At 37.5% G+C, this 24,747-nt stretch overlaps 1 pseudogene; it reads left to right on the top strand.

The window, feature by feature from the left end:
- The first annotated feature begins 11,387 nt into the window (after positions 1 to 11,387).
- Positions 11,388 to 13,108, top strand: LOC115971537 (annotated as a pseudogene).
- Positions 13,109 to 24,747: the final 11,639 nt, after the last annotated feature.

The raw sequence follows: 24,747 nt of genomic DNA, 5'->3' as shown, positions 1-24,747 counted from the left end.
TGGAAGGGAGATTTTTTAACCAAATTATCTCACCACATATAGTTAAGCCCAAGGCATGTCCCTAATAAAGAAATTAAAACAATATCATCTTTATCTGATCCCTCTTAAGTCACCCACTTCAATTTTACCTAAAGCCAGTGTTTTTAATAGAAATATATAGAAATAAAAAACTTAGGTCTTTAATCTTTATCCTCTCGGACCTCTCCTCGGTTAAAACCTCCCTAATCCAAACAAAATTTCCCCATCAAAACACTCGAGCCCCTACACACACGACATTTTTTTGTCTCAAGTCTTTAGCTTTTCTGCTTCCATCATTTTGTATTAGATCGTAGCAAACAAAGCACCAAAAACACATAGCAAACAATATATGTTGCTATAGTACATATTACTGTTCACTCAATGCAAACAAATGGATAAACTAAATTATTACATGATTCTCATCCAATTACATCACTTTTAATCCTTGTCGAGTGTCCACTTTTCCTTTCTTCTTCTTAGCACAGAGACAACGGATATAAGCTGGGCTTGCTATATTGTTCTTCTTTACCTTGCTCTTTTTCTAAAGCTTTTTCCCATCTTAGTCACAGCCCTGCCTAGCAATTATTGGATTGAAGACTCTTCTTCTTCAGTGACCAATAGTATTTCTACTCCCTATTCTGTGAAATTTGATGATGGGTCATTTGTGAGAATCATACTTGCCAGTGATTTAGAAGGTCATTATGCTTATCATTGTAGCTTCTTCTGTAATCCAATGTGCGACGGCTTTCTCTTTTCCATTTTCAGTCTTTATTACGTAGATGGAAATTGATGATGCCGTAAAATCACCAATGAGCTACACGATCCTCACACGCTTGAAATAGTGACCTGTAAGAAGAAATAAGTGATCTAACAGAGAGCATCGGTGTGGTGCTGGCCAAATACCCTCCGAGGGTCAAGTTATAACTATTCTCAACTCTAGAGTGCTAGAAAGGGGTGAATTATGCGTACCTTGATTTGTGAGTGTATTGGGGCTTTTATAGTATAAGGTTGGCCTCTCTTCCTTGATGTAGAAGTCTTTTCCTTATAGGAATCCTCTTGAATAATCCAAAACGTGATGGACAAGCCTTTTCCTTGTAGAAAGGGTCTTTCATTAACACGTTTACCTTCCGGAACTCTTCTTGTACTAGGATTCCTATTTCCTTTGGGATTCTGCCAGGATTCAGGCATATGTAGCAAGTATTTCAAGTTAGGGTTTCTACTATGCCCTGGGCTTACCCACTGTCGGCCCATGGGCTAGGATTCGTCAGGCCCAACATAACGAAGGTTCGTCATGCCAATTTTTACCCCTTCAATTGCCCCCTTCACCCTATGGTCTATCATGCTTGAATGGATGGACTAATAGGGTAACGGTTCAATATTCTTGGGGTTAACGGTTTAAGGTTTCTGAGGTTAACAGTTTAAGGTTGTTGGAGTTGACAGTTTTCCAAGAGGACGACGCAAACTGCGATCATTTGTTGACATGTTGTCAAGCATTTATGAGGTATGACACATGTCACTTTTTGATTGGATTTTCCCCCAGATTGAAGCGTTGCTTCGTCTTCCGTGCATGTCATATATATATATATATATATATATATATATATATATCACACTTCTCCTCTTTCATTTCTCCACTTTTCAGCCAAAACATATTGTCAGAGCGCCATCGTCAACCTTGTCAAAGAGCGATCCATCGAATAGCTATACTTGTCATCTATACAACCATCGACCTTTAGTTACTCAAACTTGGTGAGTATTATTATTATTTTTTTACAAGTCCTGTATTTGTACTTTCATTTTCCTAGACTTTTATACACTCCCGTCATCATTCCTAGATCTGTCAGTCTTAGGTTTTGTCGTCACTTGTAGGCATTGTTTAGTGCATCAAGTAATCAGTCAGTAGTTCGTGACGGGGCAGATTACGAGGAAGTATACCCGTCCGGTCATAAAGACCAAGAGAGTCCAGGTGAAGAGAGGAGTCCGTCTGCCTCTTCCTCGTTCTCAACAAATAAGGATATGGAGATGGTTGAACTAGAAGATATTTCTGATGACAGCGAGGATCAACAATTGAAATTTGTCATTGGTGCTGATGGACTTAGGGAGTTCATCACACTACCAAAGTGGACGGTGCATAAATTCACATCCGTCATCAAGGAGAAACACTTCAACACATTTAGGGTTAATTTTCAAATTCCAGACTATATTCCAATCCGTCTACCCTACGTATTAGAGAAATGTTATTACAAGGGGGTAGAAGGTGTCGGAGTGTACGAACAGATACTGAAGGCGGGACTTAGGTTTCCGATAAGTACCCTGCATAGAGAACTTCTAAAGTGTTTGGGTCTGTCCGTCACCCAGATATCCTCGAATGCCTGGAGGGTCTTCATAGCAATGGAGATTCTTTATGGTGCTATGACAGACGGTGCTAGAAGGCTGACAATGCGTGAATTCCTTCATTGCTACTGTCCAGATGAAATTGAAAGGTCAAGGGGAATGTATAGTTTTGCTAGTAGGAGTCTATTGTTGAAGGTCATATTTGAAACACCCGACTCAAACAGAGACTGAAAGAGTCGTTACTTCTTCTTAGAGGGTGACGGGTGGATGGGTTGTCCATGGGAGACGGAATATATGCCCGTCGACACAACCTGGGGAGTATTAAATCCATCCCGTATGCATCCGTCCTAATTTGTAGATTCTTTTTATATTCGCTCAGTTATGATTTCTCTATCTCTTTTAACCATCCATTTCTTCTGCAGTTAGATGGCGTCCATAAGTTAGCATTGAGGAGTTTAGTTTTCTCGAGAAGATTTTTTCAAAGACCAAGCCGGAGGAAAGGACTTGGGTGAAGTTGGTAAATCCAGATACCATCCATTGGTATTGTGACGGTCCTAAACTCACGCCGGAAGCCGTCAGATATGACGCCAAAATTCACAGACGTAAGTCCATCAATCTTCATCTTGCATAAAAGGCTTTAACTTTTTTAGTTGATAACTTCGTCCGTCCTTCTTTACAGAGATGGAAGATGCTAAGAGGAGAGTGCTGATCAAATCACAGGCTGCAAAAAGAAAGGAGTCCGGTGATGTGGCTCCTAAGGGGACGGTTTCGTCCATTAAAAGGAAGCAGCGACTGTCCAAAAGGGACCGTCCCCATAAGCAACAAAAAGCCTCCCTAGAACCTGTCGTGGGGTTGATGGCTAAGGGTACAAAGACCATCACCCCAGCAAAGCATGGGTTTGGCAAGGGCTTAATGAAGGCCCCGTCCATTAACCAAGAGAAGCCTCCTCCCCTCCTCCGTGACGACTTCAAATACGCCTTGGAGAAACTTACATCTATTATCACGTTAGAGGACTATGAGGATTTAGGCAATCACTCAACGGAGGCAATGGGGGAGACAGGTCTCTTTACCATCGCATAGGTAATCATTGTCCTTCAATTTACGTTTGTCCACTCCACTTTGTTTTTGTCTAACCCTTATAACTTTTTTGTTTCAGTCCTTGATTATGGTGAAGGGCCTAATGGATTGATGCCTTAACTGTGAGACGGCTCTGGATCGTGTGCGAGCAAAGGCAGAGCAAACGGAGGATGAGCTGGGTCAACTTAACAAGTGGAAATCCACTATGGAGAAAAAGTTTGACCTTTCAGAGCAGGTGAGGAAGGAGCTTGAGCAAAAAACGGATGAAGCAAGGAAGGCCCTAGAGGTCAAAGATAAGGAGATCCAAGACCTGAAGGAAAAACTCCGTTAAGCCAAGGAGGCAGCAGTCCGAGAATATCGTGACTCCAACGCCTTATTGTCCGAGCTGGGAGAATCATACCTACAAGGTTTTGATGACACGCTCCATCAATTTAAAGAAGCCTACCCTGCCCTAGATGTGTCCATGATAAAAGTTGATGACCAAGCTTAGACGTCTGTTATGCCCGTCGCCTCAGAGAACACGGACGACCTTTTTGCTGAGGATGCAACCCCAGGCAACGGAGAGTCAGCCTAAGCTCAGAATGTCCAAGATGTTGGCCCTAAAGTGTAAAGAGAAGACCTTTTTTTTTTTCTTTTTTGTATATTTGAAAATAACCCGTCATTAATTTTGTGTATTTAACAATTGTCCTTCGAGGGTTTTACCTATCATTAATTTTGTGTTTTGAACAATTGCCCTTCGAGGGTTTTACCCATCAATGTTGTTTTATTTCTCAACTTTTATGCCTGCTTTATATATCTTTATTATTTGAATATGTATATAAATCTCCGTCCTCTCCAATTGTCCATTATACGGAGAACTGACCATCTTTATGGACATGTGTAATTTTAGTTTTTGGACGAACTGTCCTCCTTGAATACTTAAGTAGTTTATTCTATCCTTCCTTGTGGACTTGGAAATTTTCACCTTATGGGATGACTCGTGTAGTTGATGGGCTTGTATCCGTCCACTTATGTTAACTTAGAACTCGTCATTATCCGTCCATTTTACGGACTAGTCGTCATCCGTCTGGATTGCTCCGTCCAACTGGTGGACTTCGCTATTTTTACGAGCTTAGGGTTTCATCTGTCCGGGACTACCCATCCAGTTTGTGATTTTGTTATAACCACCATTTTTATTGACTTAAGGAGTTTCCACCTGTCAGGGATGATTCGCCTACTTAGTATACTTTATTTGTCATCCGTCCATTTTTATGGACTTTGACTATCACCCATCTAGGATGATCCATCCGTCTTGTGGATTTTGATAATAGTTTCTAATCTATAGATGGCTGTCCACTTTGGGGGCCTGATAATAAATTCACCCTATGCGTTATCCGTTTACTTTGTAGACTTGGTAAATATTTCCACCCTAAGGGTGATCCGTCCACTTTTGTGGACTTTATAACATTTTCACCCTATGGGTGATCTGTCTACTTTTGTGGACTTTATAACATTTCCACCCTATGGGTGGTCTGTCCACTTTGTGGACTTGGTAAATATTTCCACCATATGGGTGATCCGTCTACTTTGTGGGCTTGGTGAGTACTTACACCCTATGGGTGATTCGTCCACTTTATGGAATTGGTAATCATTTGCACCCTATGGGTGGTCCGTCCACTTTGTGGGCTTGGTGAGTACTTACACCCTATGGGTGATCCGTCCACTTTGTGGACTTGGTAATCATTTGCACCCTATGGGTGGTTCGTCCACTTTGTGGTCTTTGTAATAATTTCCACCCTATGAGTGGTCCATCACTTTTTGGGCGTTGTTTTCTCTTGTTCACTTTTGAACTTTGTGAGAATTCAAGTAGAAAAACATGGTTGTGTCTGAATAATTCCTCTTTAAAATAAAATACGTTTGTAGGAAAAAGTACCTGCCCCCTTGGGCTTAAAAAAGTACAAAATATTGTAGCAAAAATTGTCAAAGGAAAACTAGTAATTGTAGCTAAAATTAAATAAGCTGGGAAATTAGGGATCGTCGTTGCTCTTCATATTGTCTCTACTGATAGTATTTGCATAGATGCTCCGTGTTCCATGGGTGCTGCAGCATTTGTTCGTCCATCGTCTCGAGGTGGTAGGTGCCCTTCCTCTGAAATGATGCGATCCTGTAGGGTCCTTCCCAGTTAGGGCCGAGTTTTCCTTGCGAAGGATCTCTAGTGGTGCCCATTATCTTCCGTAATACAAGATCATCGACCAGAAAGTCCCTATGCCTAACTTTGGAGTTGTAGTGTTTCGCTATGAGATTCTGATAACGTGCCAACCTTTACTCTGCTGTCGTTCTGACTTCGTCCACTAGGTTGAGTTGGAGGCACATGGCCTCTTCGCTCCTATCCTTGTCGTAATTCTCCACCTGGTAGCTTGTGAGCCCTACTTTCGTGGGAATGACAGCTTCACTTCCATATGCTAGTCGAAATGGTGTTTCTCTAGTAGGTGTTCTTGCTGTGGTCCGGTATGCCCATAGGACACTTGGTAGTTCGTCCGGCCAAATACCCTTTGCCCCTTTAAGCCGGGTCTTGATTGTCTTAAGCAAGGACCGGTTCATAACTTCAACTTGCCCATTAGCCTGTGGATGTGTGGGTGACGAGTAGTGATTCTTGATCCCTAGCTCTGAGCAGAAGTCTCTAAACGTGCTGTTGTCGAATTGCTTACCATTGTCAAAGACTAGCACTCTGGGTATCCTGTACCTACATATGATATTTCTCCAGACAAAAATTCGGATGTTCTTCTCTATGATGGTGGCTAAGGTTTTTGCTTCTACCCACTTAGTGAAGTAGTCTATGCCAACTACCAGGAGCTTTAGTTGTCTAACTGCCGTCGGGAATGGGCCCATGATATTTAGTTCCCATTGTGCGAACGGCCAGGGTGCCATCATGGGTGTTAGTTCTTCGAATGATTGTCTGATGAAATTGTTGAACCTCTAACACTTGTCACAGGACTTGACATAAGCTTGCGTGTCCTTCAGCATTGTAGGCCAGTAGTATCCTGCTCGGATCAACTTGTGTACTAATGATTGTGCGCTGGAGTGGTTTCCGCAGATACCTTCGTGGACTTCTCTCATTACGTAATTTGCTTTCTCGTGGCCTAAACACCTCAAGTATGGTCAAGAGAACCCTCTTTTGTATAAGACATCTTTCATCGGCACAAACTGTGATGCCTGGACCTTCAACTTTCTTGCGGCTTCCTTCTCGTCCGATAACATGCCGGTTTTCAGATAGGATATCAATGGCGTAGTCCAATTGCATTCAGAGTCTACTTCCTGCATACTCATTCCGTCATCGATAAGTGAGGAGAGTTGAACGAATGATAATACCTGTTCAGAGACAAGCATAAATTCGGCTGAGGCAGCTTTTGCTAGATGGTTGGCACATTCATTTTCTTCCCTTGGGATTTGAACGAATTTGACTTCGAGGTCGTCGATTCGGTATTTTACTTCTTCTAGATACCTCTTCATTCTATCATTTTTACACTCATAGTTGCCATTGATCTAACTCGTTACAACCTGTGAGTCACAACGTACGACCATGTTTTCCGCACCTGCAGCCTTTGCGAGGTCTAGCCCTGCCACCAAGGCTTCATATTTTGCCTCGTTGTTGGTTGTGGGGAAATCTAGTCGGATCATACACTGGATCTTATCTCCCTCTAGGGTTTGGATCACTACGCCGGCTCCTTCGGCTCTTCTATTTGAAGATCTGTCTGTATAAATATTCCATTGTCTCTTCTCCTCTGCCCCCTGGCCATCCAAGATGGTGAATTTGGCGATAAAGTTAGCCACTACCTACCCTTTCACAGCTGTTCACAGACGGTATTGTATGTCAAACTCGCTAAACTATTGCCCATAAAGCCATTCTTCCTGCTGCCTCTAAACTACTCATAGCTTTTCTCAAGGGCCTGTCCATCAAGATAACGATGGTATGTGCTTAGAAGTATGGCTTAAGTCTTTGCGCTGCGATTATCAACGCGAAAGCCAACTTCTCCATTTGAGGGTACCTCTCTTCTGCCCTTCGAAGTGTTCAGCTAGTAAAGTAAACTAGTTTTCGAGATCCATCTTCCTCTCTCACCAAAGCTGTGCTTACAACAGCTTGTGAAATGGCCAAATACAGGTAAAGCTCTTCTCTAGGCTTGGATGGACTGAGCAACGTTGGGAATGAAAGATATGCCTTTAAGTCGTTAAATGCTGTCTGGCATTCGTCCGTCCATTCGAATGATTTCTTTAGAGTGCGAAAGAAGGGTAGACATCTATCTGTTGCTCTTAAGATGAACCTGTTTAGGGCTGCAACTTTTCCGTTCAAACTCTGGACCTCCTTAACCGTCCTTGGTGGCTCTAACTCCATTATGGCCCGTACCTTTTCTGGGTTGACCTTTATACCTCTTTAGGACACCATGAAGCCCAAGAATTTCCCCGTTGTCACTCTGAACGCGCATTTGTTTGGATTCAGCTTCATGTTGAACGATCGGAGCGTGTCAAAGGTCTCCCTAAGGTCATCTAGGTGATCAACTTCATGCAGATTTTTTACCAACATGTCGTCAACATAAACTTGTACATTCCTGCCAATCTGGTGAGCAAACATTTTGTTCATTAACCTTTGGTATGTTATCCTAGCATTTTTTAGTCTGAAAGGCATCACCTTGTAGCAGAATAATCCCTAGCTTGTAACAAAGGAGGTCTTCTCTTGATTAGATTCATCCATCTTGATCTGGTTGTAGCCCAAGAAAGCGTCCATGAAACTTAGGAGCTGGTATCTCACAGTTGAATCCACCAAGGTATCTATTCGTGGGAGCAAGTAGCTATCTTTAGGGCAAGCCTTGTTGAGGTCCGTGAAATCTACGCACATCCTCCAGTTTCCATTGGCCTTTTTAACCATGACGACGTTTGCCAACCAGTCGGGGTAATATACTTCCTAGATGAAATCTACCTCTAGTAATTTTTGAACTTCCTCTATTATGGCCTTGTCCTGCTCTTGGGCGAACATTCATTTCTTTTGTCAAATTGGGGGGAATGAGGGCGATACAAGTCTTGTGGACCATGATTGAGGGGTTAATTCCTGGCATGTCTTCGTGACTCCAGGCGAACACGTCTTGGTTATCTCTGAGGAAAGTCGTGAGCGTTTGGCGCACCGGCCAACTAGCTAGTATGCCAATTCTAGTCGTCCGTTCCAGCTGTGTGTCATCAAGGATCACCTCTTCCAGTTCTTCAACTGGCTTTACTAGTGCTTGTTGCTTTCCGATACACATTACTTGTTGTTGATCCTCCATTTCTAACATGGCAATATAGCATTCCCGTGCTGCTATTTGATTTCCTCGCAGTTCTCCTACCCCATACTCTATCTGGAATTTAATCATCAAGTGGTATGTTGAAGTCACCGCCTTCCAGGAATTGAGAGTGGGCCATCCGAAAATGGCATTGTAGGTGGACGAGTAGTCAACTACAAGGAACGTTACCTCCTTAGTGATCTGCTGAGGATAGTCACCTGCCGTTGTGCCCCTACAATCATTCTTATGTCCCCTATAGGTGGTCTAGGGTGCTTGTTCTCCCATCGTGGGGCCTGCTCCTAGGGCAGATCGGTTCTTTCCTTGTTGACAAATATCTGTAGCTTCCCTTGTCTAATAAAGGCCTCAATCTGTTGTTTCAGATCATAGTAGTTGGCTGTATCGTGCCCGTGGTCATGGTGAAAGCGACAATACTTGTCCCTTGGCCTCTTATTAGGATCTCCCTTTAGTTTACTAGGGAATGTCAGTGCTCCTTCATCTTTGATCTGCATCAAGACTTGATCTATCAAGGCGGTTAATGGGGTGAAGTTGGTGAACTTCCTAGTGGGGGGTCTAGGGCGCCTTTCATCTCGTTGATCTCCGGTTCTAGCAATCTTTCGCCCCCTATCCTATCATGTGTCCTCTTGTCTTTCCCTCTTTCTGGGTTTCTCCTTGTGGGTCAGTAATGCATCTTCAGCATTCATGTATTTGGTGGCTCTGTAGAGTACATCCGACATGGTTTTTAGGTCATTCTTGTATAAAGAAAACAAAAACTTACACTTCCGTAATCCATTAGTGAATGCAGCTACGAGTATCTTATCATCCGCTTCATCAATTGAAAGGGCCTCCTTGTTGAAACGAGTTATGTAGGACCGTAGCGTCTCGTCTTCTCGTTGCTTGATGCTCATTAAGCACGCGATGGACCTCTTGTACCTATGTCCCCCAATAAAGTGTGAGGTGAACTAGGCACTCAACTCCTTGAAAGTATTGATGGAGCTTGGCATTAATCTACTGAACCAAACTCTCGCAAGACCCTTCAGCGTCGTCAGGAAGGCCTTACACATGATCTCGTCCGGTACCCCTTGAAGGTGCATCAAGGTCTTGAAAGTCTCTAAGTAATTGAAGGGATCCTTGACCCCGTCGTAGCTTTCAATCTAGGGTATGTGAAATTTTTGTGGCAAGGGGAATGAGTTGACGGAGGTAGTGAATAGTGAGTCGGTTCTGTTTACTAGGTCATGAAGATCATTGGACACTCGTCCCTTGAAGGCATTCATCATGACCTCCATCTGTTCCTTCATAGCCTGCATCTTTGCGACAATAGGTGGAGGGGCCGAATCCATGAGAGATGGAAGGCTCATGTTTTGCCGTTCTGGTCTGCTTGGGGCGTTGCTGCCCTCTGACTTCTCTTGGTCCCTTTGTTTGGCACTGGTACCTTCTTGGTTTTCCTCCTAAACGTTATGTCCTGCTTCCTTTGGCGTAGCTGCTCCTCCAGATCATGGTTTTGTTTTGTAAGACATTCTACTGCTGCCATGAGAGTTTAGACCTGCCTCTTTAATGCAGTAGATCTTGGCGGCTCGTCTCCTTGAACATTGTTGGTGGTAGCCATTGAGCGAGTGAGTACTATGCAACTCTTATGTCAGGAAAGCGATAGTCTAGCTAAACTCCACGTTTCCCACAGACGATGCCAACTGATGATGTCGTAAAATCACCAGTGAGCTACACGATCCTCGCACGCTTGAAATAGCGACTTGCAAGAAGAAAGAAGTGATCTAACAGAGGGCACTAGTGTGGTGCCTGCCAAATACCCTCTGAAGATCAAGTTAGAACTATTCTCAACTTTAGAGTGTTAGAGAGGGGTGAATTATGTGTACCTCGATTTGTGAGGGTATTGGGGCTTTTATAGTAGAAGGTTGGCCTCTCTTCCTTGATGTAGAAGTCTTTTCCTTATATGAATCCTCTTGAATAATCCAAAACGTAATGGACAAACCTTTTCCTTGTAGAAAGGGTCTTTCATTAACGCGCGTACCTTCCGAAACTCTTCTTGTACTAGGATTCCTATTTCCTTTAGGATTTTGCCAGGATTCAGGCATGTGTAGCAAGTATTTCAAGTTAGGATTTCTACTATGCCCTGGGCTTACCCACTGTCGACCCATGGGCTAGAATCCGTCAGGCCCAACATAACGAAGGTCCATCATGCCAATTTTTACCCCTTCAGAAATATTTCAAAATCTGAAGCTCCAAGGCTAGTATGGATTGCAAATCCTGAGAATCCAGTAAGAGTTAATGTGAGTTTGAAGCTCACTTCAGGAGGAGGTTTGGTGCTGAAAGATGCTGATGGAAGTACAGTGTGGTCAACAAACATCATCAGCAAATCTGTAGCTAGCCTTAACTTAACCAAAACGTGCAACCTCATGCTCTTGGATGACAACAATGCAACAATAATCTGGCAGTCTTTTGATCACCCAACTGATACTCTGGTTCTTGGACAATAGTTAGTGGCAAGGCAGCAACTCATTAGTCAAGGTGGATTGTATTCTCTCTCTCTCAACAGCGAAGGTTTAATTGTTTTCTTATATCAATTCTAATCCTCCCCAACGCTATTATTCTACTGATCCTTTTTGGAAAGGTGAAGATCATGTCAATTTCAGTTATGGGATACTTACGAATAGAGGAATGACTCTCGTCTCTAGGACAGAGGGTTTGTATTCTTTGAATATTACCTTTTATGTTCCCTTGGGCATCTTCTTGAAGTACATGAGATTTGAGTCTGATGGACACTTGAGAGCGTATGATAGTGACTGGAATGGAGAGTCTGATTTGCTGAGAGAATTCATTGGTGTCTGCGATTTTCCAATGGCTTGCGGCAAATATGGTATTTGTACAAACGACCAGTGTAGTTGTCCTCCACCCATAAATGGAACCAACTATTTTCGGCAAACCAATAACAAGTTGCCTAACAATGGGTACTCCTTAGTTACTCCCTTGTGTTGTGAAGATTCCAAATATCATGTTCTTTCTGAGCTAGAGAACACCACATACTTTCCCATGGATATCCCCCAGAAATAAAACCAGACCACCAACATCTAAATTTAGAGAGTTGCAAACAGGCTTGCTTGAAAGACTGTTCCTGCAAAGCTGCCATTTTTAATTCGAGCAATCGTGTGGGGAATTGCTATTTACAATCCCAAAATTTTTCACTAATGTCTACTGATGCAAGACAAAAAACTTACCTCAAAGAATACATCAAGCTGCAGAAAGTTACTCCGCAGAAAAAACACTGGCTTGAAATAATATTGGGTTCCAGGTTCGCATTTGTACTGTTTATTTTAATTGGATTATTTGTTTTTCTATTTTGGAAGAAGGAAAGTTCCGGTGAAGCAGAAGAGTATTATTTAGATCATGTATCAGGAACGCTCACAAGATATTCTTATCATGATTTGCAAGCAGTAACAGAGAAGTTCAGTAAGGAGCTTGGTAGAGGAGGATTTGGCACAGTTTTTGAAGGGACCCTAATTGATGGCGCTAAAGTTGCAATGAAGCGTCACGTCATGATGGTCTAAGCCAAATCAAGAAATCGTTCTTAGCAAAGGTTGAGACAATTGGCAGCATTCATCATTTCAACTTGGTATGACTAATTGGATTTTGTGCTGAGAAATCACAGACTTTTGCTTACGAAAACATGTCTAATGGGTCTTTAGATGGATGGGTATTTCACAAAAATCCTGAGATGTTGCTTGATTGGCAACATAGAAAAAACATCATCATTGACATAACAAGAGGATTAACTTATATACATGAGGAATGCAGGCATAAAATTTTTCATTCGGATATAAAACCTCAAAACATCCTTTTAGATGAGAATTTCAATGCAAAAGTCTCTGATTTTGGGTTGTCTAAATTAGTTGATTGTGAACAGAGCCAAGTTGTGACAACTATGAGAGGGACTCCTACCTATATGGCTTCAGAATGGTTGAATTCAGTGATTACAGAAAAAGTAGATGTCTATAGCTTCGGCTGCATAGTTCTCTTAGAAATATTGTATGGAAGGAAAAATGTTGATCACTTTAAACTAGAGGAAGCAATGCATCTACTTGATCTTTTCAAGAAAAAAAATTGAGGACGACCAATTATTGGATCTTGTTGATAAGTACAATGAAGATTTGCAATTGCATGGAGAAGAAGTGGTGAATATGATGAGGGTTGTAGTATAGTGTTTGCAAAATGATTTCACAAAGAGACCTTCTATGTCCGTGGTGGTTAAGGTCTTCGAGGGTGTTCTAAATGTTGAATCAGACCTAGATTATTTCTTCTCAAATCCACATTTACTAAACACTAAAGCTGGAGTTGATAACCAGGAAGTGCACATTGTTGCTGCTACTCCATTATTGCATTAATTCTATCAAGACCACGATGATTGTTCACCATACAATCTTTTGCTGCTTGACAAATGAGGTAATTTCCATTCTTCTAATAAAGTCTCACATAATGACTAATATTAGTAGTTCAAGTTTTGACGGAAGCTTTCAACACATTATTTCATGTGGTCATTTATTGGCAATAACATGGCTTCTCTGGTAACATTTATTTGACATTATTGCAGTGATGTGTAAGTGTTGGTTCTGTCATTGACACTAAAATTTAAGTTGTAGACTTTGTTGTAATGTTGTGTTTTGATCCTATGTGTAATATATTATTATATATAGTTAGTATTGTTTATGTAAGTTTGAACCGTAGTAGCAAAACTGAGATTTTGCTGTGGCTGTGTGCTGGATAGTGTCCCAGTCAGAGAGGTCCTTGGCCAAGAGAGGCATTAATTGTTCCACTACTTGTTCTGTTTGCAACTTAGGTAATGAATTCATTATATACATTCTCAGAGGCTGTATATTTGCTAAATCCTTTTGGAATAGAATGGGTATTCATGGAATTTGTGCTCAAAATTAAACAAACCTTGAAGGTTAAGTACAGTGAAGATTTGTGGATTCTCTAGATCTATTGGGACTTCTTCCAGAGTGGTTGCTGAGTTCTTGGCTGATCTAGCTTCTAAGCATGAAAAATCTGTTGTGGACTTGGTCAACTCCAACTCTTCTTCTAACCCTCTCTTTTATCTGATTGCAGGTGTTTACTGAACGAGCTTGAACAATACAATAGAGTCTGGCATGTCTTAGATGAAGCCAATTACTGTGCTGATGAGTTGGCTAATTTTGAATGTAACCAAGAAGTGGACGTAGACTATTTAGTTTTTTCTATTGTTCCTTGTAAATCGTTTTGTACCTTAATCAGGATGCCATTGATTCGTTTTTGAACCAAGTGATCTCAGTTAACATCTTTGTTGTTAGTCCTACCCAAAAAAAAAAAAAAATGTTGTTCATAATTTTATATATGTATTCAATCTAGTTCAAACTTTCCTGGTTTAAATCACATGAGAATGGTTGCATATTGAAGTTCGTATACCTTAAGAAAGAATCAGATCATGAGGTTTCTAATCTACTATTTGGAATTCCTCATATTCATTCTAGTATCCTGAAGCAGCTAACAAACTTTTTTCAGGCAAGTTAATTTATAGCAAACAATGTTTATGGTGTATTGTAGTTGCATCCATTTCTAGGTTGCTACTCTGTCTTAGAGCTTTGTTGAGCACGAGGACATTTGGCACGGTTCCCTCTCTTAATTTTGACTTGTATAATGCATAGATGTCTAATTGCAAAAATCCTTATTTGAAAATTCTTTTAATGCAATGTTGCTGAAAAATCTTATGTATTTATGTAGTGGAATAACGATTTAATTGATTGATTTTCAATTACGTCTAAAGTCTTTTCTTTTTTCTTTTTCTTTTTTTTAAAAAACAAACAACTAAGTTCAAAGTTAACAATTTGATATTGAAGGGGCAAAATTTAGCGCAATGGACTTTCATGACATTGGGCTTGACGGATCCGAGCCCATGGACCGGCAACGGTAGAGCCCAGTGGCCTAGAGCAGTTCCATACTCTTGGCGCGCATGTGTGGTCTCCAAGGAAACTAGAAGCCTAGCGCAAGGAACATTCCAGAAGATACGCGCGTTAATCCCCTCTACAAGGAAATATCTTGTCCATCACGTTAGGGATTACTCAAGGAGATTCCCATAAGGAAAAGACTTCTAGTCCAAGGAGGAGAAGCCGACTTTCTTCTACTATAAAAGTTTCAATACTCTCGCGAATCAAGGTACGCATAATTTACCCTCTCTAGCACTCTAGAGTTGAGGACAATTCTAACTTGACCGTCGGAGGGTATTTGGTCGACACCATACCCGTGTCCACGGCGAGATCACTTTTTTCTTCTTGCAGGTTGTTAGCTGGAGCGAGCGTGGATTATGCTGCTCACTAGTGATATTACGGCATCATCAGATATATTGAATTGAGCAAATACAATAATTATCACCAATATTGCCACCACAACTATCGAATTATCAATTGATAAAAACAAGTATCACCAAAATCCAAAAGCAATAAAGGCAATAAATAACAATAAAAATCATACATATTCGTAACAAAATGGCAATTTTGTAGAACTTTTCAAAAATACTAGTTTTGCCGCAATTTTGGTTGAGCAAGCATATAGCGAGGATCGAGCAAAAACTCGAACACAAGAAAGTTTTTTTTGATATAAGATAGAATTCTACACTAACCCAATCTAAGTTTATATGTGTGTGAAGCTCCTTCCTAGGGACTTCAAATAGTTATATTTTGGATTATATGCTTTCTTTGCATGTGTTTATAGTTTTATACCTCATTGACGTTGCAATTTTGGGATTTGTCATCATTCACATAATCAATTGTGGTGAATTTTTTTTTTTTTCCTCGACAACAAGGAGTTACATTCTCATTAATTATGAAATTAGTTTATTTTATTAATTATTGTTACAATTCAATAATTGAGAGTCCTTATAAATGAGAGCAAACAATACCACCAAAGCATCTTCTTCTTAATTATTAGGATAATTTAATTGAACTAAAACTCTTTTACCTAGATTTTAAGAAATTAAAGATTCTAATCCAACTTATAAATTCTATTTATTTCTTAAATTTTTAGGACAGATTAATTTGGCAAAACTCTATTATCTTAGTTTCACAAAATTTAAAATTCTACTCCAATTAGAATTCTATGATAAAATTTTAAAATAAAATTTAATATGATCTTATCAATTGTTATAATTTTTAAATAAAAATAAATAAATCATGATTTTCTAGATAATTTTAAAGATCTCATCGAAAATTTATTTTAATTAATTATTATTGTAAGGGCAAGTTTTGGATCCTAAGCCCAAAAGGTAAAAGGATTAAGGCCCAAAGAGCTCAATACAAAGAATTTGTAGAGAGCGGGCTAAAATCTAGGTTTCAATGAATTGAACAACGTTCAGAATGGACTAGAGATGGTAAGAAAACAAGAAAAAAAAAATTTATGCAAAGAAATTCTTCCTCAGCAAAGTCCGAAGAGAGTAGTTCTTGAATATATTTCTCTTAGACTTGATTACAATTGCAGTCATTCTTAGTGCTACAATATTTTTTACTACAAATTCTCAAATGATCCCATTGTAATGATATTTTTTTTCTTTATATTACCCTCCTTTCCTTCATCTCAACCCTCCACGTGTAGATCAGATGGCTAGCTTTAATCCTTGTCCCATCAATACCTTCCTGAAGTTTTTAGAGGTAGCTGTAAAGCTAAATATCACTGTTTAGGTATCATCTCCACATTAATACTGCTAGAGAGTTAGTTACAGAGCATTTAATGCGGTAGTAGCAGCTTTTCCTTAGATATTTCTTACCTTCCCCCTGTCTTACTCTTTCCTAATGCTTATCCTTACCATTAGAACTGTCCAAAATGTTGCTCTTGATGGCATGTCTACCATTCTGACCTCTGCTCTGTTAAGTGGAGGAAGCATTTGTCCTTGGACCACCTTCCTAAACCCTTATGACCAATCACCTTCCTCTATCCACTAGCCCGCACTTCTACACCAACGTTTACCTGTCCTCAGACTACTAAATGCCCTCGAACAGGGCTCATGGCCCAATATACATTCTTAAACCTATCATCCCTACAATCATAATTTAATATTTTATACAATAGAATTTGCATATATATTATATACTACGTACTGTCCCAAATAAAGTGTGTATAGCCAAATGCCTTGTAGCTGAATTGGCACCTCTTCATGCACAAAATGCTTAGGGGACTAGGGGGGAAAGGGTTCGAGTTGCGGAGTTAGCAGAATATTGTAATTATCTCCAAAAAAAAAAAAAAAAAAAAGTGTGTATATATATTCATAAAAAAGAAAAAAGTGTGTGTGTGTGTGTGTATATATATATATTAGGATAGTTATTATAATATAGTTTCAATAATATTTATAAGTTTTTTTCTTTTACATAAAATTTTTTATTAGTCCGTGCATTAATTACATGTTCATGCTATTAGTAATAAATAAATATAAGAGTTGTTGGACGAAGTGGCTCGCTTCTGTTATGATTCAAACAAGTCTTGGCATTCAACAAGGGCCTCTAGGCTAGCTAAGAATGATGATGAGGATAAACAACATTAATTTAGCATGAATAGTGTGAATATCTTGCAGCAACAACAGAATGGACAAATGACTAGCAAGGTGGATAAGCATGAGTGTTAGTTATCCAAGAGAGTTGTTAGTAGTCTATTAGTATTAGAATTTAGCCAATAAATTCCTTTTTAGGCAGTTTTTTCAAATTGAGCTATTATAGTTTATTATTTGTTCTTGTATATATTTTATTATTTGTTCCTGGATATTGTCAAGTTGAAGTTTATAGGATGTATGTCCTCTCACAGAATGTATTTGATATTATGGTAGATTGCTCAAAGAAAATTCACGATCTATGAATTCCTAAACTAAGCAAAAGCCAAGAAAGTATCACAAGCATTGACTATCAGTTTCATATAGACTGACTTTAGATTAAAAGCCTAGTTAATTAATATCCATATAAACCGCAATTGCAACCACTCAACAACGCCAATGCCATTGCAGTGCAAGTTTGGGTCATCAATGGCCAAAGTGCAGAAAAGGTAGGGGTAGGGAGGATTTTCATCAGGGCCGGCCCAAGGCCTCCAAAAAAAAAAAAAAAAAAAAAAAAATCTAGGAAAAAAAAGGCTCCATCTCCTATTGTGAAATGCCCAAAATTTTATAAAAATATAAATTTTTTAAATGATTGAGCATTTATTTTTTGGAGTGATCTTAAGGATATCATAAATTTTACTATAGTCTTACAAATTGAAATGTCACCAATCACATAAAAAAGTAATTCAAACAATCATTAATTAGGTTGAAGTTTATCAATCACATCATGTTGTAAACATTTTATGGTATTATTCTTTTTCATTTCTAACTAGGCTTGCAAAATAAGAGACCAATAGAAATTCAACCCAATTGAAACCTTAAAATGTTTTTAAAAAAATGTTGCAAATGTGTTAGATCATCAATGATAACTAATCTCCCATACTAGTTTGAGAAATTAATTTTCATAAACTATTCTCCTACAAAGTCACACGCCAAATAATATCTATCTAATATCTATCTATCATTTCTTCTTGAAAAGAAGATATAAAATTAAAATTTAGATTACAACTTTACTTAACTTCACATAGTCATATATCCAAGTTAAAGTAAGTTTCTTTTTTTAAAAAAAATAATATTTTTGTAGTTCTTTTTTGTTAGAATTTATGTTTCAACTATGATATTTAATTCTCTATATAAAATTAACCTTAGTTTAGTTAGTATTATTCATCTATTTTTGTATTTAATACATTAAATTAGTCTTAATTTAATTAGTATTAAATAATTTTATTTAATTAATATTTACATATAAAAGACTCCACATAATTTTTTTTGCCTTATGACTCAAATTATGTTGAGCTAGCCTTGATTTTCATAGGCCTAACTTCTTGTTTATGAGTTCTATAAGCACCAATTGCAAGCAAGCATGCTCTTAAAGATTCACTAAAAAAATGAAATAAATCAATTCTTAAGTGGTTCCATGTGCTCCCATCTTTGCTAATAGAACCTACTGTACTTCATAGTATGATTAACTAAAGGTGACATTTATTTTTATTAAAAAAGAAAAAGGAGTGACCTTTTTTTTTTTTTTTTTTTGAGAATGAAGAAAAAGGAGTGACCTTTTTTTGAGAATAAAAAAAAATAAAAAAAAATAAAAGAAGAGTGACCTCATACTTCATAGTATGATTAACTTAAGGATTTGTATTTCCCTAAAGTATAACTTATGATTGACAATTTTTTTTTTTTTTTTTTTATGGCAAAATTCCTAATTAAATATTTGTGACAGAAAGTGGCAAATACAGTTTAGCATTAATCTCTCTGTGATATATCATATATAGCCAATAGGCCCAATACTAGGCAGGATTTTATGAATTTTGATTTTAGCAAAAATTCTTATAAAAAAAATAAAAACTTTGGAACGATGTTATTTTATTAATCAATCAATCAACTTTCCCTCATCTTCACCCACAAGGCCACACTACTGAGTCTCTCTCACTCTATCTATCTGATTCTAATTATCATATTTATCCATTTTCTTCATGTTGCTTCCTTTAACGCTCATTCACCCTTTCACCACCTCCTCACTCCCTTCAAACCCCCTCACTGTTACTGACCAATCACCTTCACCCTTAACCTTCTTCCCCTCACAGCCACCACTCCCCAAAACCCGTTTCCTCATGTGAAGCTCTACCTCAGATACCCAAACCCTCCCAAATTCCGCTATCCAACGCATTGCCCACGAGCTTCACTCTTTCGGATTTACCGCAGACCCCTAAAACTCAAACCCAAATCCAAGCCCAAATGCTGGAGAAATCTTCATCCCTCTGCACCACCAATTACCCAAACACCAGATCAGGCACACTCTAGATATGAGCTGGTCCACTCCCGAGCAGGGCTGGCCCAAGGCCTAGGCAAGTTAGGCATAGGCCGAAGGCCCCACCAAAAAACAAAATTTTCTTTATGAAAAAAGACCCCACTTTCCATAGTTAAAAGCTCAAATTTTTATAAAATTATGTATATATTTTCTAAAGGTTATACTTTTTTTTTTTTATTAGTAATATTAAGGATACTACAAATTTTACTATTGGCTTAAAAATTGCCATGTTATTAATCACAAAAAAATGATATAAATATTCATTAGTTAAATTGATGAAGTTCAACAATGAGAGACAATGTCACATTATATTTTGAACATTTTACAGTGCTTTTAATTAGCGCATTTTTCTTTTTCATTTCTATTAAGACTCTCAAAGTAAGAGACTAATAGAACCTTAACTCAATTGAAACCCTAAAATATTTCAAAAAGATGTTGCAAATGTGTTAAATCATCAATTATAGACTTTGATTTTTGTAAACTAATATCCTACAAAGCCACACACCAAATAATATCCATCTCTCTCTCTCTTAAAATCAAAATATAAAATTAAAAATTAGATTACAACTTTATTTAATTATGTATCATCTTATATTCAAAATAAAGTATCTTTTTCAATCGTAATATATTTTTATTTCTTTTTATTAATATTTATAGTTCAACTATGATATTCAATTCTCTATATGAAATTAACATCAGTCTAGTTGGTATAATTTATGTATTTAATGTAACAAATTAACCTTAATTTGATTAGTATTAAATAATTTTATTTAATTAATATTTACATATTAAAGGCCCCGCATAAATTTTTTGCCTTGGGCCCCAAATTATGTTGGGCTGCACCTGCTCTCTGGAACCCAATTCCGGGCACGGGTTCTGCCATAACCAAATACCACCAGCTGAGGCTCGAGGTGATTAAGCAGAAGGTGGTGCATAAGAAGGAGAAGAAAGCGCCGACATTGGCTGAGCTGAGCTTGAGCGAGGCGGAGTTGAGGAGGCTGAGGAGACTTGGGATTGAGACAAGGAAGAAGTTAAAAGTAGGGAAGGTAGGGAACTCTGAAGGTATTGTTAATGATATTCATGAGCGGTAGAGGCACTATGAGGTCATGAAGATTGAGTGCGAGGATTTGTGTAGGATCAACATGAATTATTGGAGGTTAGCTTAGCTTACCCAATTCTTTTGCTTTTGATTTCTATGCTATTTGGTTGTTTTTGAATTGTAAATTGAGCAATGTGTCGTATTGGATAGTTTATGTTTAGTTATTAGAGTTTGAGTTGTTATAATGCTTGAATTACAATCGCATTCGTGAAGTGTAAGTGGGAAGAAAATGAAAGTGAATAGAGTTGAATTATGTATAGGTAGTAATCTTGAGAAATTAAAGGTTAGACCTTGGTGTGATGGTAAGTGTCTTCCGACCATTTGATGTGTTCTACATTTAATTTGATAATCAGCTTCTTCCAAAACCTTGTATAATGCTTGAATTACAGTAAAAAAAGTAGTGTGTTAATGGAAGTTGGAAATGTAGGTTGAAAGAAAATGAAAGCGAATAGAGTTGTATTTTGTATAGATACTTCTCTTAAGAACTTAAAGGTTAGACCTTGGTGCGGTGGTAAGGGTCTTCTGCCCATTCAATGTGTCCTCCTACATTTGATTTGAGAATCAGCTTCTTCCAAACCTCGGATTATGTAGGAGCCTTGTGCACCTGTGGCAGGAGTACATTTGTGAGTAATTATAATGGCACTCTCATTGTATTGGATGTTAAGGTTGTTTGGTATTTAGGAATACCAGCATAACAAGGACAAACCTAAAAGCCAAGGAATGATCTTTATATTCCTTCATCTCTGCTAAGTACTATAACTTTGCTTCAAAAATTTACTTGTGATTGGTAATCATGATAAATTTAATCTTATATTCATTAAGTGCACAACCCACAAGCTTTTCAAGCACTTGACTATTTCCCTTGGTGTATGTTGCCCCTGTTCGGCACTCACCTGGTAATTATAAAGAGGATCCTTTGGGGTTGGCCCCAAAATGCTTGTTAGGAGTTTTCAACCCAAGACCTATGGATTTCATGAGTCATTGGAAACCACTAGACTGACCCTTGCATGTTCTGATCCTTTCTGTAGGTAATCGGAACTTCAATATGCAAACTTGATCTATGACCTCACAATTCCAACCATTCTCATGTGATTTAAACCAGGAGAGTTTGAACTTTGAACTAGATATGTAAATAATTATGAACAACAACATCTCGGATTTGCAACATTGGTTCAAACTTACATAAAGAATGCATATTATGTTAGGGTTTATGCCCTAAAATCCAATTTATTGGCATGTTGTAAATAATTAAATTATTTAATTATATAAGACTATTTGTAAATAAACTAATTGGACATTATCATAGTCCTTAAGATGCATTGTATGTGATTTAGTTACAAAAGATATAAATTACAAATTCTTTGTAAACTCTAAATATAGTTCATAGTTAGTGAGGAAATTGGGCATTTCATCTGTGAAGATTATAACACATCAACTAAAATGGGTTGTCTTGATCATGAAAGTGGAGACTTTAGTAGATGTGTTGATATGTCTTAAGTATGTAAGACATATTGAACTAGTCTGCTATAAGATTAATTATTCAATTAACAACTGTCACCTGAATAATTATAATTAATCTCACGATTTCTAATTTTATAGACTCTTAAGCCTGAGAGAATATTGAATCTGATCATGAAATGTAGGTCACTTTAATATATTAGGAGTGAGATCTAATTTAACGGTCAAAACCTCAATATGTTGGGTAACTGCATGTAGTGTTGAGGGAACACATATTCTCAAGATGGAATCCATAATCTCTTTCATAGAGACACGAAATATCCCCTTGAGATAAGTTTAATGGGAACTAGTTCTTTAGGGCTGGCCACTTTAGTAAAGAGTTACTAAAGTTAATATTTATTGAAATTAGTGACCCGTTTGGTAATATTGTTCTAGTAACATTGTTTGTATTTTTTGGAAATATATGTGGGGAAAAAATGTGTGAAAATGCGTATAATATTGTTTAAACACTGAAGACTGTTGTTTAAACAACGGTAACAAACGAGCCCTAGATTTCATAAATTTGAATAACTAAAAGATTAAACCGGGTACTAAAGGAATAAATAGTTGTTTACAAAGTGACACTTTATTATGACTTTGTCACTATGGATATTTCATGGAGGGGTCAAATGATATCATATTAGAGTATTGGGAAATAATTTATTAATAAGGCTTAGAGTGCAATTATATTTCCATAGTGGTACTTGTTATATAGTTAATGATAACTTTGGCATTGTCAAGAGTTAACAAATAAGTCTGAAGCCCATTGGAGCTAGAGCCTTATTTGTCGCTTTGGTCCCATCCCGAGCCACACACTTAAGCCCACTTGGGCTGGCCTAAAAGGCTAACCCAATTAGATAATATGTTATTTATTTAATAAGAATTATTAAATAAAGTAACTACCCAGGGTAGTTAAAAATGTACGTATGATTAAAAGAAGAGAAAATAGTTTTTCTTTGAAGTATTTTTTGAATACACCTTCTTTATGGAGAATTAATGTACTTAAGAACTGATTGAAGGTTAGGCATCATGTGGAATTGGGATGAAGATCGAAAGAATTCTCAAGTCCTATTTTGAATTTTACTGCATCAAGGTATATGTTCTCTTCTTTGTTCTAGAATTCAAGATTATATGTTATCTCTCATAAGTAAAGTAGATCCTTGTGTTACTTCCACTATGGGTTTTGTATGAGATGCAAAACTAGTTTTTCCAACAATTGGTATCAGAGCAAATTTCAATATCATGCTTGTATAACATGTGATTGGGTTTTAGAATTAAAGAAATCTATTTTCTTGGTGTTTCAAAATTCTGCAGTAATTTTTTCAGCATAATTTTATTTTAGATTTATTGTTCAATAAAGTCTGTGTGCATTGATTAATATATCCGATATATTGTTTTGTTTGGTTCGAAGAGGCCACATTTATATCTGTTTTCTTTTCAGTGTCGTGCTTCTATTCAATGCTATGTTTATTGAGATTGAAATAAGCCTTTTGTTTTATCATTATCAAGTTAGCGTTAGAATCGTAATAGTGCAATAAATGCACAGTTTCACTTCTATGTTGGTGTTGGAATTAAATGCCAGAACTTGACAAGTAATGAAAAATGTTTGTGTGTTTTCTTTCTTGGATGGCAACGTTGCTTATTTCCCTTGGTCAATTTTGTTTTATTATTTTTAATAATAAGATATGGTGTGCATTATGTTTGTTGACCATTTTATGAACACGTGTTATTTCCATTAAATCCGTATGTTATAATTGAAGTGTTTTATATGTTGCAGTTTATATGGACATACAAAGATAGAAATCCTTTAGTGAAATTTATTCCTAATGGGATTAGGATTTTATTTTCAAGGGCTCTAGCATATTAGGGTTCTTTTTCTTGATCTTGAAATCCATGTTTGATATATAAATCTTCTTTTATAAAATCAAAAAGTGTTTTTGATGGAAAATAGTAAAAACGTCAAAAACAGTTACCATAAAATTCTGAAAAAAAAAAAATCAGTTTTACGAGTCACGATTGATTGAGAATTTCTTTCGATCAATCGAATGTTCTTTTTGATTGATCAAATAGGAATGAAGAATCGATCAAATTAGGTAGAGACTTTATGATGAATTTTTTCATTTTTCAATCGATTGAGAAAAAGGTTCGATTGATCAAAGGTACTGAATTTTGAATTTTCACTTATTTTTGACTAAATGTTAAAACTTTGATAAAAAGCAAGGCCATGCGTGATGAGATTACACATAATTATATATAAAGTGATTAATTTTATAGTCCTTAAAAGTTAAGGACATTTATTAATCATCATCTAACGAAGAGGCCTAATGAGATTAAAGATATTAGTTAAATAGAACTCTTAGTCCTAAATTGTTTAGGACTTGTCTTTTAAGAAACATTCTAATAAGATTAGAATTTTTGAATGATTAAAATTCCTTGATTTATTTTAATTAGAAGTTTTTAATGAGATTAAAGCTCTAATTAAAAGTTATATAGATTCTAATGAGATTAGAAT

The sequence above is a fragment of the Quercus lobata genome, chromosome 2 (assembly GCF_001633185.2).
Source record: "Quercus lobata isolate SW786 chromosome 2, ValleyOak3.0 Primary Assembly, whole genome shotgun sequence".
NCBI classification, from domain to species: Eukaryota; Viridiplantae; Streptophyta; class Magnoliopsida; order Fagales; family Fagaceae; genus Quercus; species Quercus lobata.
This window is presented reverse-complemented; position numbering and strand designations above follow the sequence as displayed.